General features: G+C 43.0%; 1 long non-coding RNA gene across 1 annotated transcript in view; it reads left to right on the top strand.

The window, feature by feature from the left end:
- The window catches only part of LOC307218575, a 34,883-nt gene that overhangs the window by 667 nt on the left and 17,230 nt on the right, over window positions 1-16,986 (top strand). The gene's annotated exons all lie outside the window — the stretch shown is intronic.

Here is a 16,986-nt window from a genome sequence, read left to right as displayed (position 1 = left end):
CACTTATTCAACCAAGTGAAAAGTGTGACTTCATCTCCTGCTAGCTGTAAAATCCACCAGACACAATCAAGCTAAAGTTCAGCACATACAATACTGAACTGATTTTTTTGGGATAGAATTAAGAAGGTGCTCCCAGTACAATGATTTAGGCCTAAATACCCTTGACTTTGGCTTGACTGCTCAATCTGCTTCCATGTTGTTTCATTCATTCCACAGTGGTACCTTGGGTTACATACGCTTCAGGTTACAGACTCTGCTAACCCAGAAATAGTGCTTCAGGCTAAGAACTTTGCTTCAGGATGAGAACAGAAATCGTGTTCCGGCAGCGTAGCGGCAGCAGGAGGCCCCATTAGCTAAAGTGGTGCTTTAGGTTAAGAACAGTTTCAGGTTAAGTACGGACCTCCGGAACGAATTAAGTACTTAACCTGAGGTACCACTGTATTGCACTCAGTGGTGTAGTGGAGCAGGAACAAGCGACTCCACTTGCTTTACAGCAGGGATGATGATGTCATCTCCTGGGGTGCCTTTTGGCAATCCTCTGCATGCTAAATAAGCAAACATTTCTGAGAAAGAAACCTTCCAAATAAACACAGCAGAGGAAGAGAGGGGTTACATTAGCATGCATGGCTAATGATTAAACTGCCACTTCTATTTTGAAAAATCCCCTTGTTATAACAAGATGTCACAAAATAGCAAGCAAACTTTTGAGTTCACAAGAAGACTTAATCATGCTGGATGTCAAATAAAGCAAAGGGGGGGGGGAATGCTGGTTTCTGATGGTAGCTTAGAGAAGGGAGCTTCGTGCATTGCTTCCTGCTTTGCTAGTTCCAGTTCTGACTGTTTCAGCCTCAGTGGTGGGGCAAAGAGCAACCGCTCCATAGAGTGCCTTCCATACTGATCTGGAAGTGGGGCAGATAACAATATCCAGGTAAGGGCTGGTCCTGACACATAGCTCTTTGCATAAGCTGGTAGCTTGATATCAACTGATATATTGTCCACATGACTCAGAAAGCTGTCTGTGGACAAATGCCGGCCTCCTCGGGCTGAAAGCGGCCATGAGTGCAGTAGCCCATAGTCAAATTTGACTGAACTTAACCATCCAGGGTCCTTTACCTTTACCTATTATATTATGTAGTATGCATGGGAGCTTGTAAAGCTTTATTAAGTTGCAAGTACTAAACATGGAAGCATCAAATATTAAGATAAATGTTGGAAGTGTTGCTGTTAGAGCAGGGACTGCCATCATTTCACACATGGTTCTATTTTAAGGTAAAGGTAAAGGTACCCCTGCCCGACAGGGCCAGTCGTGACCGACTCTAGGGTTGCGCGCTCATCTCGCTCAAGAGGCCGGGAGCCGGCACTGTCCGAAGACACTTCCGGGTCATGTGGCCAGCGTGACGAAGCTGCATCTGGCAAGCCAGCACCAGTGCCGCACACGGAAACGCAGTTTACCTTCCCGCTATAAAGCGTCCCTATTTATCTACTTGCACTTAGGGGTGCTTTTGAACTGCTAGGTTGACAGGAGCTGGGACCGAACGACGGGAGCTCACCCCGCCGTGGGGATTCGAACTGCTGACCTTACGATCAGCAAGTCCTAGGCACTGAGGTTTTACCCACAGCGCCACCAGTTCTATTTTACTCTTGTCTTAAAGAAATGCAGTTGTAACATGACTTGTATTTTGGTTGATGCAGCATAAATTTGGGGAATCTTCATAATTTCTACACATTCCAGCAGATGGCAGCAACTGTTTCAGTATATGATATAATACAGCCTGTTTAAAACAGAGGTTTAGCCACTTGGCTGACTCCAGATTGCCACTATTTTGCAAGAGGGATTCAAGTGCACGCTGGAAGGTTAGGTTTGCACAGTTAAAGTGGATTAATGGGTTCTGTCACCCTAGCACAACAAATCAAAATTTTAAAAGAATCAGCTTTAATTTTTATTTTTTGTAAATCGTTTTGATTGGATTTCATAAATGTACAGCAAAATTTAAGCATACAATTAAATCTAAGCATACAATCATACCACCCCCCATACCACCTCCCCAGACTTTTTGAAGTTTGGAAATGATGGGGAAATGGATCATAGAATCATAGAAAAGTACATTGAAAATGCATTGAAAAGTGTGGGATGAGCAATTAACCAACGGAATGATATCTGAATACCTTATGAGCAAATCAGGATTAATGCAGGATGAATGTTCATTGTTGTAAAACCATCCTGCAAAAAAAATCAAAAGAAATGCTCAATGAAATCCAGACATAATTTAACCTTTCTGTCTGCTTTGTGTAAGCAAATGAGGATGAGTGTTCAATAAACAAGTCATCTAGAGAGGGCTAGAGAAGATTCAAACTATGGCTAAGAAATTGTTCCCCTAAAGAATATGTGGTTTACTTGACACCATGTGATGCGGCTTCTTTGCTTAAGTAATTTGAGTTTCTCTTACTAAATTGACTTCCTACCTAAAGACCTCTGTACTTAGTCATTCCTGCTATCTGCATATTGCATACTATAATTTGACTTGATCATAGACTTCATTCTTCTATTATATGGTTAATCTACCAGGAATGCCTCCATGCAGTGGGATGGTCTATGTTCCTTAATCCTTTATCAGTGCTGCCCTTTCTTTGATTCTGTAATCGGGAACCTTCCTTTATATACCAGTATGTTGAAAGCGAGCCTGAAGGTTTATCCATACGTCTAGCTTTCCTTCTAATCATCTAATTGGGTTTCGCACAGGCCCCATTACAATTGTGCGGGAACATAATGGCATCAAAAGAAATGCTAATCACACCGTTGAAAATCTGGTTCCACTCCTTCAATTTCTCCTTGTTTCTCCTTCTCCCCCACCCCCCCTGTATGTGCTATATAATTTTCCTTTGAAAAAGACATAACTCAGCAATCTGCTGACACTCCCAAGTCTCCCTCCTCAGCCCTCTACAATGCAACTCATAGATGGAACTCACAAATCATTTGGAAGCTATTCCTTGGTTGAGCAGAGCTGGAGCTGAACAAAAGGAGGTCACCCCATCCCAGTCCCCTCACCCTCTGTGGAATGGCAGGAATTTCTCCACACTCTATAGTCTGGGGGAGTAATGGCATCGGTGGATGGCTGATTGTTTTTACATCTAAAGCCTGTGCAAGGCCCCAGCTTAGCGCCTGTCAACTGCGGGGGTATTAACCCTAGATCTCTCAGAGTTAATAGAAATCTTGAATACTAGGGAGACAATGGAGGAGGCAATGGCCCTGCCCTTTATTTTACGAACAGTTTTCCTTTGAGTTGAAAAGAAATGTCGGCTGGCTGAGCATTAATCTTGCTCACCTGATACCAGGAACGTGTTCTGGTAGGTTCTTGAGGGTCTCTCTCTGCCTTCATCAGTTTTTCTTCAATTTATTTCCTGATAGAGACCACTGATTTAATATACCAATCTGAGTAACATGGTTTCAAAAAATGGGTTGGACCCAGACTAACCACTGGAGGACTTTTGCTAACTGCTAAAAGGCAGAAGAGAGAAGAGGAGATTTTCAGTGTTACCTCCTTCCTCCCGCAGCCTCTTGTGTCACAGTGTCCCCCACTGAAATTTGCACCAGAAGGTTGGTGGATCCTCAATAACAAGTTGAGAGGTGGCATGGGTCTGCAGGGTAGGGAAATGATAAAAAATTGTCTTCTCCTCCTTCTGCACGCAGGAGCATCCATTTAGCAGAACCTCCCCTAGATCAGAATCTGCAAATGGAAGTTGCCAGTCTGCTCATGGAGGGAAAACGCTAGATCCAACTCACCTTTCATTAAATTCCTGTTTGTGGAATGCTCTCCTCAGGGAGGTTCCTCTGGCACCTTCATTATACATCTTTAGGTGTCAGGTGTTGTTCCTCTTCAACCAAGCCTTTGGCTGATGACTATTTTACGGCATTTAAATGTGTTTGTGTTTTGTTTTAGTTTCAGCTATTTATTTTGTGCTTTGGTCCTGTATTTTTAGCTTGTGAACCACCCTGAGACTTTCGGATGAAGGGCAGTGTTTAAATTTTAATAATAATAATAATAATAATAATAATAATAATAATACAGTTGATCTATGGTTCTGCAATAATTGTAGTTGTCAAGATGAGCAATAGAGCTAGAAGGCAGGGTTGCTTATGTAGCAGCAAATTAAAAACTTTCTCTTCCCTCTACTATCTTGATTCAGAGGCAGGATACAGGATACACAGCTTTATGCTATATGTAAACTGCTATTAGACTATTTTGTAAACGGTTTTGCATTATTATTTTTTACAACCATGCAGGATAGAAAGTTTATTAAATAAATAAATATGCAATCAAGGCTGGGGAAGGGAGGAGGGAATCAGAGAACAACAGACGAAATATCTTTGTGTGAGAAGGTGATAGGTAAGAAAGCCTTACTATTTCTAGTGAACTAGCTAAAAATACTTGGGCAATTTTTTGTAACTCTACACACAGTCCTGTTTCAAGGACTCAATGGGTCTTTTTCTTTTCTTACCTTTTGGCGGTATTGGTGTAGTCTGCCATTCCAGGAAATATCAATGAATTAAGAACCAGTAACTTTGACTATTTGGAATGGAAGGTCATACTGGGTATATGTGGAAAGGTCATTTCCTTGGATTTGCAATAAAGCCTCAGAGCTGCCCTATAATCTCAGCATTACAAGGTGCTAATCTCCACCCAAACCGAAAGAGGCCTGGTCTAGGAGCAGGTATTAACAATGACCTCCATACTCTTAATATTTAAGTAAACATATGGCCTTACTTAAAAGGGCAAGTAATGTTTTCCTAGTTTTCTAAAGATAAACTTGGTTTGTAGAACTCCACTTTCCAAAGTGCAGCAAAACTGACATAAAATGAATTCATTCCGCAGGTGAGGATCTCCAGTAGCAACACATAATCTCATTATTATTCTGCTAAACTTTCCAAAAATATTATGTGCAGTACTTTAGGGACATAAGTGGAACATTTCTTGGTATTTCCAGACTAAAAACCTGACACCAAAAGGATGTGAGGAGACCTAAGGTTAAACAGCCCTAGCTTCAAAATGTGCAAGGAACATGCTTGCTTATAATGGAAAATGCAAGTGTCCTTAACCAGGCACATTCTTCATAGCTGGCATGGCATGAGAATGCACACAGTGCTTTGCAGACTGAGAAATACCTTAATGTATGTTACGTTACTGTCTCGGTTTGCATTCGTTATTTCATTGCAAGTCTGCTCATCCAGAGGTACATAGTGTCGATCTGTTTAAAACATCCTTTGTTTTTGTGGCATTCTTGCTGTGCAGGATACTGTATTTTGGGAGCATAGAAAGAAGCAGAATGTGAGATATTAATGTCTTTCACCAGATATCAGGTTCCATGATAGGAGACTCCAGGTGTTAGATCAGCTGGCAACTTGTAAAATTTGGATTTTTGTAAGATCCTGAAGGCAGAAAATATAAAAGGCAGCAGGTAGTTGCAGAGGTAGCTTCTAAAAGGCACTTCCAGCATCCTGTTACTAGTACAGACCGCAAACCTCCATTCTCAGGCTGGACCTGAAGAGCTATGACTAGCGGAAGAAACTGGTCCAATCTGACTCACTATCAAAAATAATACTATTTATGAGGAACGTGTTGGCTATTTTCACATGGCTCAGATAAGGATTTCTCCTAAAGGGAATGCAAATATACACATCTTAATAGAGAAAAACATCTACCAAGGATTTTACAGAAGGGCAAGATTCTGAGAGCTTTTGCTACATTAACCAGTTTCATGCACACACATAAGCTATCCTTGTTACCTTAATTAAGACATATACACATTTAATTAAATAATGTGCAGATACATTTATGTCATGTACCACATGGGATCTGATGGCATGGTTTTGGTTTAAAGGATTTTCCATACTGCATCAATAGCCAGCAAATGTAGAGCAGTGGCCAGATTGGCATAGACTATCCAGGGTGTGAGGCAATGCCATTCCAAGGCATGCTGTTTAATTATATTTTGTGACTTACCTTTACATCCCACCGTTCTTCCATCATAGAGTTCAAAGCAACATACGTAGGGTTCCAAAGTGATTGCTCATACACACACTGAGCCAGACCCCCCAAACTGCTTAATTTCTGAAATTTTACTTTATCATATACCGTCAGACCATGCACTGAAACTAACGGATATCTCTTTGGAGATGTCAGGAACTGAACCCGCCTCAATAACATGCAAAGTTGGTGTTCTACAGCCTAATTTATGGCTTCTCCTCAGCTAATGTGCTACTGGTGGCTGTTTTCCAGGGCCCTTATTTTGTTGTTGTTCATCAGTCGTAAGTAATTATAAGGGAAAGGATTTTGGCAAACCATAGTTTTTTAACGCTGTATCCTCAGGCAATCCACAACCTTGCACTGTCGATAATGTTTGCCCTGTAGCACATTCCAAAATGACTCTTTCAAGTGAAGAGATAAACAATCTTCCTGGACTGTTTTTGACAAGTGCCCACCTGAATTAACCCAGGCATGTATTGCTCCGTTCCAGAACTCTTTCAGATCTTCAACATTAAAGTGTGTGTGTGTGTTTGTGTTTGTTTGTCTGTTTGTGTTTGTTTGGTCAGTCTTGTGTGAATGTGTGATGCCAGGTTAAGGTTAAAATAAACTGTAGACAAAGCTTTGAATAAATTTTGTTCTGGCAGCTTCTGTTTCAGTTTCACATCTGAGCTCAGGTCCCTCCTGTTCCAGAGCACAGACCTCTCAGCCTATAAATCTTCCAAGCCCAAATCCCAAAGGATAGTAGTGTGTGTGTGTGTGTGTGTGTGTGTGTGTTTGCGCCACATCCCCTCCCTCCTGCAGTGGCTGGCAATATTAGAAGTCGCAACTGGCCAATCTGTGTGTGTGTCTGTGTGCATGTGTGTTTCCTGCAGGTGCTCAAAAGGAAATCGAGTTCCTCTGTAGTCTCCAATGACTTGAAGGTGTAATAAAGGTTGACGTCCCAGGAGAGCTGTGAGCAAGCAAGTTTATATACTGCTTTAATGAGCTCAGTCGGTCTTTCTGATGAAGTTAATTTCATTTTCCCCCCTTCATCTGGTTCATACAGTTGACACAGATATTTCATCTTAAGTGCTCTGCAGCTTTCAGTATGAGGTTATACTTTACATTAGTTTGTTTACTGCTTTGTAGCTGGGCTTTCCCACCTATGCCCCTACTTGTCTGGTGATGAATTAAACACCAATGGGAAAACAAAACTCTATCCCTTTGCGCCGAGTCTGAAGAGAGCTTGTCTACCACTTAATTCTTTTTTATTATGTTTGCCCTTCCTCAGTAGAATTCCCCCCCCCCCTTTGTCCTCAAACAATCCCATGAGGTAGGTTAGACTGAGAAATAGTAATTGTCTCAGGGTTAACTAATAAGCTTCATGACTAAGCCATGCATGTAGTGGTTAGAGAGTCAGACTAGGACCTGGGAGACCAGGGTTCAAATCTTCACTAGGCCATGAAGCTAAATTTGGGCCTTGGGCCAGCCTCTCGGCCTAACCTACCTCACAGGTTTATTGTGCAGATTAAATGTAGGCAGGGGTGGGGATCATGTATACCACCTTGGGCTCCTTGAAGGAAAAGGTGGGATATAAATGCAATAAATTAAATAAAACCAGGAGTGGTCATATTCATAGTAGACCCACTGATATCAATTTACTTAAATCCACTTATTTCAGTGCATATATTCTCAGTATGACTTAGTGAGATATCACCTATACCCACCACATGTACTACCAACCTTACTGTATGCTTGTGAAACTTGGACCAGTTACAGACGCCATCTCCAACTTCTTGAAATATTCCATCAACAGTGTCTCCGAAGAATCTTAAACATCACTTGGGAAGACAGGCGAGCTAATATCAGCGTACTGGATGAAGCAAAGATCACCAGTGTTGAAGCAATTTTGTGCGGATGCGGATGCCTGATGATCATCTTCCAAAGCAACTACTCTCTTCCGAACTTAAAAATGGAAAGTGTAATGCTGGTGGTCAACAAAAGAGGTTTAAAGACTGTCTCAAGGCAAATCTAAAAAAATGTAGTATAAACACTGACAACTGGGAAACACTGACCTGCAAGCGCTCCAGTTGGAGAACAGCCTTTACCAAAGGTGTCATGGACTTTGAAGACACTCAAACCCAGGACGCAAGGGAGAAACGTGCTAAGAGGAAGGTTCGCTTGGCAAATCCACACCATGATCAACTCCCGCCTGGAAAGCAATGTCCCCGCTGTGGAAGAACATGTGGATCCAGAATTGGCCTCCACAGTCACTTGCGGACTCATTGTTAAAACTGTGTTCATGGAAGACAATCTTACTCGGCTATGAGTGATTGCCAAAGAAGAAGAAGAATATCAACCACACCCTGTTAGTTGTCTAATTCAGTGGTGGTGATGTTTTGTCAAGACCATTGACATGGAAGTCAATTCTCAAGAGCGTATTCCATTTTTATAATTAATCTGAATATATTTGGGTGTCCTTGGTACATATGCCAGACATTTTTTGGCTAAGTCCCAGATAAAGGGGCATATAACATTACATCATAATCAAACATACATTTGGATTCTGTGATTTAGACACCCAACATTATGAGACTGGTCTTTAAAAGTTTGAATGTGGAAGTTTTATACATCTCTTCTGATCCTTGCACCCTGATTTTGAAATTGTTGTTGTTGCATTTATAAACTGCCCTATACCCACAGGTCTCAGGGTGGTTTACATTATTGACACATGTATAATTCTGTATGATGATACAGTGGTACCTCGGATTAAGAACTTAATTCATTCCAGAGGTCTGTTCTTAACCTGAAACTGTTCTTAACCTGAGACACCACTTTAGCTAATGGGTCTTCCCGCTGCCGCTGTGCCGTCGCTGCACGATTTCTGTTCTCATCCTGAAGCAAAGTTCTTAACCCGAGGTACTATTTCTGGGTTAGCGGAATCTATAACCTGAAGCATCTGTAACCTGAAGCGTATGTAACCCAAGGTACCACTGTAGTATGTTCCTTTCAATCTTATTTCCAAATTGCTTCCAGCCTAATGTAATATTGATTAGCAGACATTAGGGCAAATCCTTTAAGAACATGGAATAATGAGTTTTATTGCATGCTGTAACAAATCCCCTGTTGTCTTTGTCCATGGAGTTTTCTTGGCAGGGATACTTGCCGGTTCCTGCTCCAGGTGGATCACGTTTGGTCAAAACTCTCCACTATGACCTGTCCATCTTGGGTGGCCCTGCACGGCATGGCTCATAGCTTCTCTGAGTTATTCAAGCCCCTTCGCCACGGCAAGGCAGTGATCCATGAAGAGGAACTATACCAGAAAGAAATGAATGTCTCGTATACCCCAGGTAGTGTGGTTGCTGACCTTGAGCCAGACATCCTGGAGAGTGAAGTCAAAAGGGCCTTAGAAAGCATTGCTAATAACAAGGCCAGTTGAAGTGATGATATTCCAGCTGAACTATTTAAAATTTTAAAAGATGATGCTGTTAAGGTGCTACACTCAATATGCCAGCAAATTTGGAAAACTCAGCAGTGGCCAGAGGATTGGAGAAGATCAGTCTACATCCCAATCCCAAAGAAGGGAAGTGCCAAAGAATGCTCCAACTACCACACAATTGCACTCATTTCACACGCTAGCAAGGTTATGCTTAAAATTCTACAAGGCAGGCTTAAGCAGTATGTGGACCGAGAACTCCCAGAAGTGCAAGCTGGATTTCAAAGGGGCAGAGGAACCAGAGACCAAATCGCAGACATGTTCTGGATTACGGAGAAAGCTAGAGAGTTCCAGAAAGACATCTGCTTTTGCTTCATTGACTATGCAAAAGCCTTTGACTGTGTCAACCACAGCAAACTATGGCAAGTTCTTAAAGAAACGGGAGTGCCTGATCACCTCATCTGTCTCCTGAGAAATCTCTATGTGGGACAAGAAGCTATAGTTAGAAATGGATATGGAACAACTGATTGGTTCAAAATTGGGAAAGGAGTACAGCAAGGCTGTATCTTGTCCCCCTGCTTATTTAACTTATATGCAGAATTCATCATGCGAAAGGCTGGGCTGGATGATTCCCAAGCCGGAATTAAGATCGCCGGAAGAAACATCAGCAACCTCAGATATGCAGATGACACAACCTTGATGGCAGAAAGTGAGGAGGAATTAAAGAACCTTTTAATGAGGGTGAAAGAGGAGAGTGCTAAATAGGGTCTGAAGCTCAACATCAAAAAAAGGAAGATCATGGCCACTCGTCCCATCACCTCCTGGCAAATAGAAGGGGAAGAAATGGAGGCAGTGAGAGATTTTACTTTCTTGGGCTCCATGATCACTGCAGATGGTGACAGCAATCACAAAATTAAAAGACGCCTGCTCCTTGGGAGAAAGGCGATGGCAAACCTAGACAGCATCTTAAAAAGCAGAGACATCACCTTACCAACAAAGGTCCGTATAGTTAAAGCCATGGTTTTCCCAGTAGTGATGTATGGAAGTGAGAGCTGGACCATCAAGAAGGCTGATCGCCGAAGAATTGACGCTTTTGAATTATGGTGCTGGAGGAGACTCTTGAGAGTCCCATGGACTGCAAGAAGATCAAACGTATCCATTCTTAAGGAAATCAGCCCTGAGTGCTCACTGGAAGGACAGATCGTGAAGCTGAGGCTCCAATACTTTGGCCACCTCATGAGAAGAGAAGACTCCCTGGAAAAGACCCTGATGCTGGGAAAGACTGAGGGCACAAGGAGAAGGGGACGACAGAGGACGAGATGGTTGGACAGTGTTCTCGAAGCTACAAACATGAGTCTGACCAAACTGTGGGAGGCAGTGGAAGACAGGAGTGCCTGGCGTGCTCTGGTCCATGGGGTCACGAAGAGTCAGACACGACTAAACGACTAAACAACAGCAACAAATCCCCTGCACCCAATTGTAGCAAAAGCAGCCCAGTTCCTCTGGATTGAACATGTAGAAATTGTACCCTACCGCAAAATCAGATGCTGTTAAGTTGTGTTTAATTCTGCAGCCTGGAGCACACCATTTCCCCATAAATTTCAATACAAATATCAGATGATAAATGGATCTGATATGCTGTGGACTCTTGACTTCTCCACTTGCCTCCCTCATAACAATGAGCACAGTGTGTGTGGTAGCATTCATTTTAGGTGGATGTAGTAATACAAAGCAAAACCTGTTGTGAATAAACCATTACTTTTTCCCTAGGAACCCTCCAGTTAGAAACATCTAGACACAGCCGTTTGGAAAATCCCAGCATGGCCTTCTTGACATTCTGCTTCCCTGCAAGTTCCAAGTCTCCATAAACTAATGATCACAAAGATAATAATCATGGCATCCCTTTCTAGATTAGAGTTGCCAGCCACATTTTTTAAAAAAGAGTTCTAGGGATTACTTCTTTAGTAAATGTGGAGCAGGCAGCTTGCAACCCCAACAGCTTTCCCATCACCAACTTTCCAGACTAGGAATGTTATTCGGCCAGCATATAGGAGGCCAACATCAAATGCTTCTTTTGAGCTGAAGGTGGCTCTCTTTCCCACTATGGAACCACATGGAATCTTCATATACCTGTATAGGGAATTATTTTCTATGTGTCTCTTATACTTCAAGAAGTTAAGGGACGCCAGGGTGAACAAATGCAGTAGACTAAAGCAGTAGCCTGTATGCTTTTCAGACCTTGCATGTGGATGCTTTCATTTTTTCACCCTACATTTGTGTGGTGGATTGTGCTTCTTTACCCTGTGACCCAATAGTGTGTTCTGACCTTGAAGACCGGGGAATTAGAGAGCAGGATTCCTATATCACTGTGTAGAAGAGGAAATGTTTCAGTCCTGCTGCATTATGACACAACAAGCTGTAATTCCCTCTTCTGTGCAGCTGTTAGGGTGGTCTGTTACGTATCACCCAAAAGCAAAGAAATGTATCATCAGAAGAAGAGGACAAAACAGGACAGACATTTGCTTAAAATATATGCATATGCTGATTTACGTACGCAAATTTAGAAAGGATTGCTATCGCTTAAATAGGAATGCAGTACATCTCACCATAGTAGGGAGGACTGCTTGTGACCTGTTCACCTACACGGTCTACTGCTCAGTCTGTTGTTGATGGAAAACTTCAAGGTTCCTGCTCTCCCTTCCTATGGTTCTTTACCTTGAATCCAAAATAGCACCAGAAACTTATTCCAACAGTGAACACCTTTAAAAATGAGACTGTCCTCTGTAAAGTAGGTCACATGAGTATCCTAACAACAATTCAAGGAACAGCAGCCCTGTCCTACTTTGTGACTGGTCACATAGGGCAAGAGACCTAAATCAAAGCTGCTGTACCAGAGTCTTCTATCCAAGTAGTGTGCTATATGTCTGCTGTCTGGATCTTATACATAGGCTTCAGCCAGGTTGTTCCTCTTGCCATAGTGAAATTATTTGACAGCACTAAATTCTGGGGAATTCATTATTCTTACTACATTTGCTCCTTTTACGCCCACACCCACACAAACCTTGAGTTCAGCAAATTGTGATTGTTCTGCTATTACATGACAGAGGAATGGCAGGCATCGGCCTTGATTATGAATAAGATAAATGGTAGTTATAAGAACAAGAGAATACTGTGTTTTTTTCCCTATTATGTGGCATAAATCAGAGCTGGGATTAGCAGGACAAGGAGAAAATGTGTGCATGTATCTGCAAGTTTGGATGACTGTTTCTGTGTACTTGCACTGAGCATTGGCAGGAGAAGAAAGAGCTGGGAATGAATGTAGATGTTTAGAGTCTCAAAATATGTTAATGCTCCCATTATTTTTAGGCATATTTACCTGGGAGTAAGCTTTTAGGTCCAACTCAAGATGAAGGGCAAGAGGGCACCTCTCGTACTCTGTGGACTGGCAGCTGAATCTTGTTTCAGCAATGACAACGGAACAGTGTCCAGGCTAGCTTCTGGGATGCAGGGCATGTGGGACATACAGCTCCAGGGCTAGCCCAACACATTTTGTTACCTGAGGTGAAGGACAAAATGGCGCCTCTTGCCTTTTACCATGTACAAAAGCTGACCAGGCTGTATTACACTGGTGATGGAGCAGCTTCCTTCACTGCTTCTGAGGCAGCAGACTTGTTTAGAGTGGTCAGGGTAGACCAATATAGACCTTTGCTTGTCCACACTTCAGCAATGTTTCCCGGGAATTCTCTTAGAAGAGCTTAGTAATAAATACATTGGGTCAGGTCAATGCCCCTAGGTAACATTTTCCCCTTTAAAGTGCTGTCTCAGTGCCTAGGTAAGTGCAGTTGAAAGGGTTTTATTGTAGCTATTTTTTTTTCTAAGGGCTGTACATACATCATCTTGAAGAAACCATGTTTGGAAATTTTAAAAAAACAAAACACCCAACCTCTAATAGCTCCATTCTGAATGTTGAATCTAGCAGTGGCATTTGTGAAAGTGACAAAATATTTGCGCAGTTGGCTTTAGTCCTGGCCAGAGCTTCTGGAAATAAACAGATGTCTTGTTAAGCAGAATAGAGGTGGGGAAGGAAAACGCAAGGGGAAAATGTCTTGACATATTACACAACGTGTGCAAATAAAATCACAGGTTTTCTACAGGGTGAGAAAACTCAGGAATTAATACTCCTCTTTGGGATTTGGAGTCAATCCTGAATGGAATCATGCTGATCACGTCTTCCAGAATGTCTGAGGGCCACTTCCTGTGTTACCTTTTCCTACCCTGTCTTAAATTATTGTAGGGAATGGCCAGGAAAGGGATAACTATGCCTGGCTTTATAATGCACAGATAGGGAGGGGGGTTGAAGCTGCCCATCAGCTGTTAGTACCTGGACAGCAGACTGAGCAGACATGCAGTCTTTCTCCACTATTTCTGTTCAAATTATAATAATTGTATCTATACAGCTGTTTGCATCCATACATATAAATTAGCATATGCAAGTCTTATGCAAACTGACATCCTTTTTGTCATTTTTTTTGGGGGGGATGGGGAGTTGCTTTTCTTCTTCTTTTGGAGATGCTGCCCTATTCAGTTCTTGCCCAAATACTTCCAAACCTGTGATTGATTTTGTCAGAGCTGCCTCCAGGTCCCAGCTCACAGAGGACCAACGCTAGGCTGTAGTTATGTACAAAAGTCTTTATTGCGATTCAGTTTCCATTTTAAAGCCGCAGCGTGCAGCTCTACGTCTCGACCTTAGACCGGCGAAGTCCCGTCTGAGTCTCCTCCCCTTCCACACCAGTTTAAGACTCTCGCTTTGCTCCACCTCTTCCTAAGTTCCTTTCTCCTCTGGGCCCTCCTGCCCGCTAGGGTCTCATCCTTCCTGGACTCCTCTGACGCTGACCCTGACGATTCTTGCCCCTCCTTCCGGCGGGCTTTAGGACCTGGTTCCCTATCCGGGCTACCTTCTGTGCCGCTCGCCTGTACCTTTGAACTTGGCGCGCGCGCCCAGCCTGCAACTTTCCTCTTGACCGTTAACTCGCTCTCCGATGGAGGCGTGGTCAACCCTGACTCATCTTCTCTCACTGGTGGTGCATATGTGGGCTCTGACACCTGGGACTCCTCCCCCCCACTACGCTCTGGTGGGGAAGCTGGTCCTGATTTCCAACTGCTGCTCTGGGAGTCCCCGCTGGCCCCTTGCTTCTGGGGTGTCCCCCTTGGGTCGCCCCTTGCCCTGCCCATCGGCGCCCCCTTCTGTGAATCTTCCGATTCGCTGGAGAGGCTCATGGAATCTATCGGGCTGCTGTCATATTCTCCTACGCTGCCCTCGGATTGCTCCCCCTCGCTTTCCATCTCCTCTCCTCCCTGCGCTCCCGCTGAGTCCCTGACAGATTTGTTTTGTTTTTTGGTGATTTTGCTATTTTACATTGTTTTGATTCATCCAGCGAAGTTGGTGTCAAACTTATTGCTCTGCTTTCCTTTGGACCACATCAGTAAGGCCAAGAGTGGGGTCTTGTCATCTGGGCAGCCTACTACCTCTCTAGCACCCCGGGGAGGTCACTTCGGTGCTGGCAACACAGCAGTTTGATTTCACTCCTGGAGGTGCACTCCATTGTCTCTTGAGACAGATAGATGCCAACAACAATACAAAAAGGAAATGTTTTGATTTGTTGATCTTTGCTATTGTTGTGAGTTGCTTTGAGCTCAACTTGGTTGGAAAAATGGCATAAACATATTAGATGCTAGCAAAATCAAATCTTTGCAACCATATGGACTAGAAACTTGCATTCCTCACCTCATTAAAACTGATAGATAGCTGAATTCTGGACCCAATACTGCATTCTGAGCTTCGTGCTTGCATAAAGGTAAAGGTAAAGGTACCCCTGGCCGTACGGGACAATCTTGACAGACTCTGGGGTTGTGCGCCCATCTCACTTAAGAGGCCAGGGGCCAGCGCTGTCCGAAGACACTTCCGGGTCACGTGGCCAGCGTGACATCGCTGCTCTGGCGAGCCAGAGCCGCACACGGAAACGCCGTTTACCTTCCCGCTGGTAAGCGGTCCCTATTTATCTACTTGCACCTGGAGGTGCTTTCGAACTGCTAGGTTGGCAGGCGCTGGGACCGAGCAGCGGGAGCGCACCCCGCCGCAGGGATTCGAACCGCTGACCTTTCGATTGGCAAGTCCTAGGCGCTGAGGCTTTAACCCACAGCGCCACCTGCGTCCCTTCGTGCTTGCATGCCATTGCACATATACACCACACTGCCCTTATGCTAGATTGTATGACAGCTGCCACAGTACATACTGCAGAGATTCACCCAGGATGCAATCTCTAATCTCAACTTTGAAAGTTCACCCATTCACTTATTATTCTGGCTTATGAAGCCTAACCATGACAACATGTGAAATTAACACCCTTAGTTACAGTGCAATCCTATCCCTGTTTAGCCTCACTGATTTCAATGGGTTTTCCCCAAGGAAATGTTCAGTGTGATGTTCTTCTTTTGAGGTTAAGGGTGACAAATTCTATAACATGACAAGAGGCAAAGTATAAGGATTTCTAGCTAAGCCTATGCTAAAAAGGCCAATGGACTGAGCTCATCTTTTAAAAAATAAGCAGGTATTTCCCCACAAATACACTTCTATATAAGATAAAGCATTGAATAAAATTATTACAAGTCAGCCTAAATACTGCATTCAAGTTTATGATGCAAAAACTTAATCAGAACTTTCTCAGGTCAGATTAAGGTCATAAACATATTTGAAAACATTGCTGAGCATAACTAGAAAATATATATTATTAGAGCAAAAGAGGGAAACGAAAATTAGAGGTAGTCAAGTTATGCCATTTGCTTTTTTGCATATTGTCTGTTTTAGCTGATTAAATGTAATTTTTGGTACGTGAAATTATAGGGTTACTAAATCCTATGATTTTATCTTGAGGACTTTTAGCTATTTCTTAGAGACAGTCACACAAGATCTCAGCTTTCTTTTTTTCTTTTTTAATGGCTCCAGCCTTAAACACACCCTTGAGCAAATCTCACATTTCTAACCTTCCTGCTTGAGAAGAAAAACAAGATGTTATGACTGAAAAGAGACCCTAAAGTTTTAGAAAGTACAGTATAAAGCAAATAGCCTTTCTTTTAAAAATCTCATATTGATAAACCAATCCCATGGGCCCCACTCATGTTTTCTAGGACACTTGGAGTCAGCAGTCCTGCACTCAACACCTAATAACTGTTCTAGTTCCTATGTCAGCAAACAGGCATTCTGTTAGCTGCTTTTGGTCACTGTTTATAATTTCTGACTGCAAGTTGTTGAGAGCTATTGATTCATGAACCGCCTTTGAAAGGGATTATCTTCCAGACAGACCAAAAAGCAAACTTGGATGAAGTTTGCAGGCTCCCAGATATGTGGTCAGCCTTCAGTTTCACTTTATGTGAGGCAGGGAAAAACATGAACTTATGCTGCAGTGAGCCTTGTTGTAGCACCTGTGGCCTGCTGGATGTTGCTGGACCTAAGTTCCCACTATCTGTAACCACTGGTCATTCTGGCTGGGA

Source organism: Podarcis cretensis (assembly GCF_951804945.1).
Source record: "Podarcis cretensis genome assembly, chromosome: 6".
Taxonomy (NCBI): Eukaryota; Metazoa; Chordata; class Lepidosauria; order Squamata; family Lacertidae; genus Podarcis; species Podarcis cretensis.
This window is presented reverse-complemented; position numbering and strand designations above follow the sequence as displayed.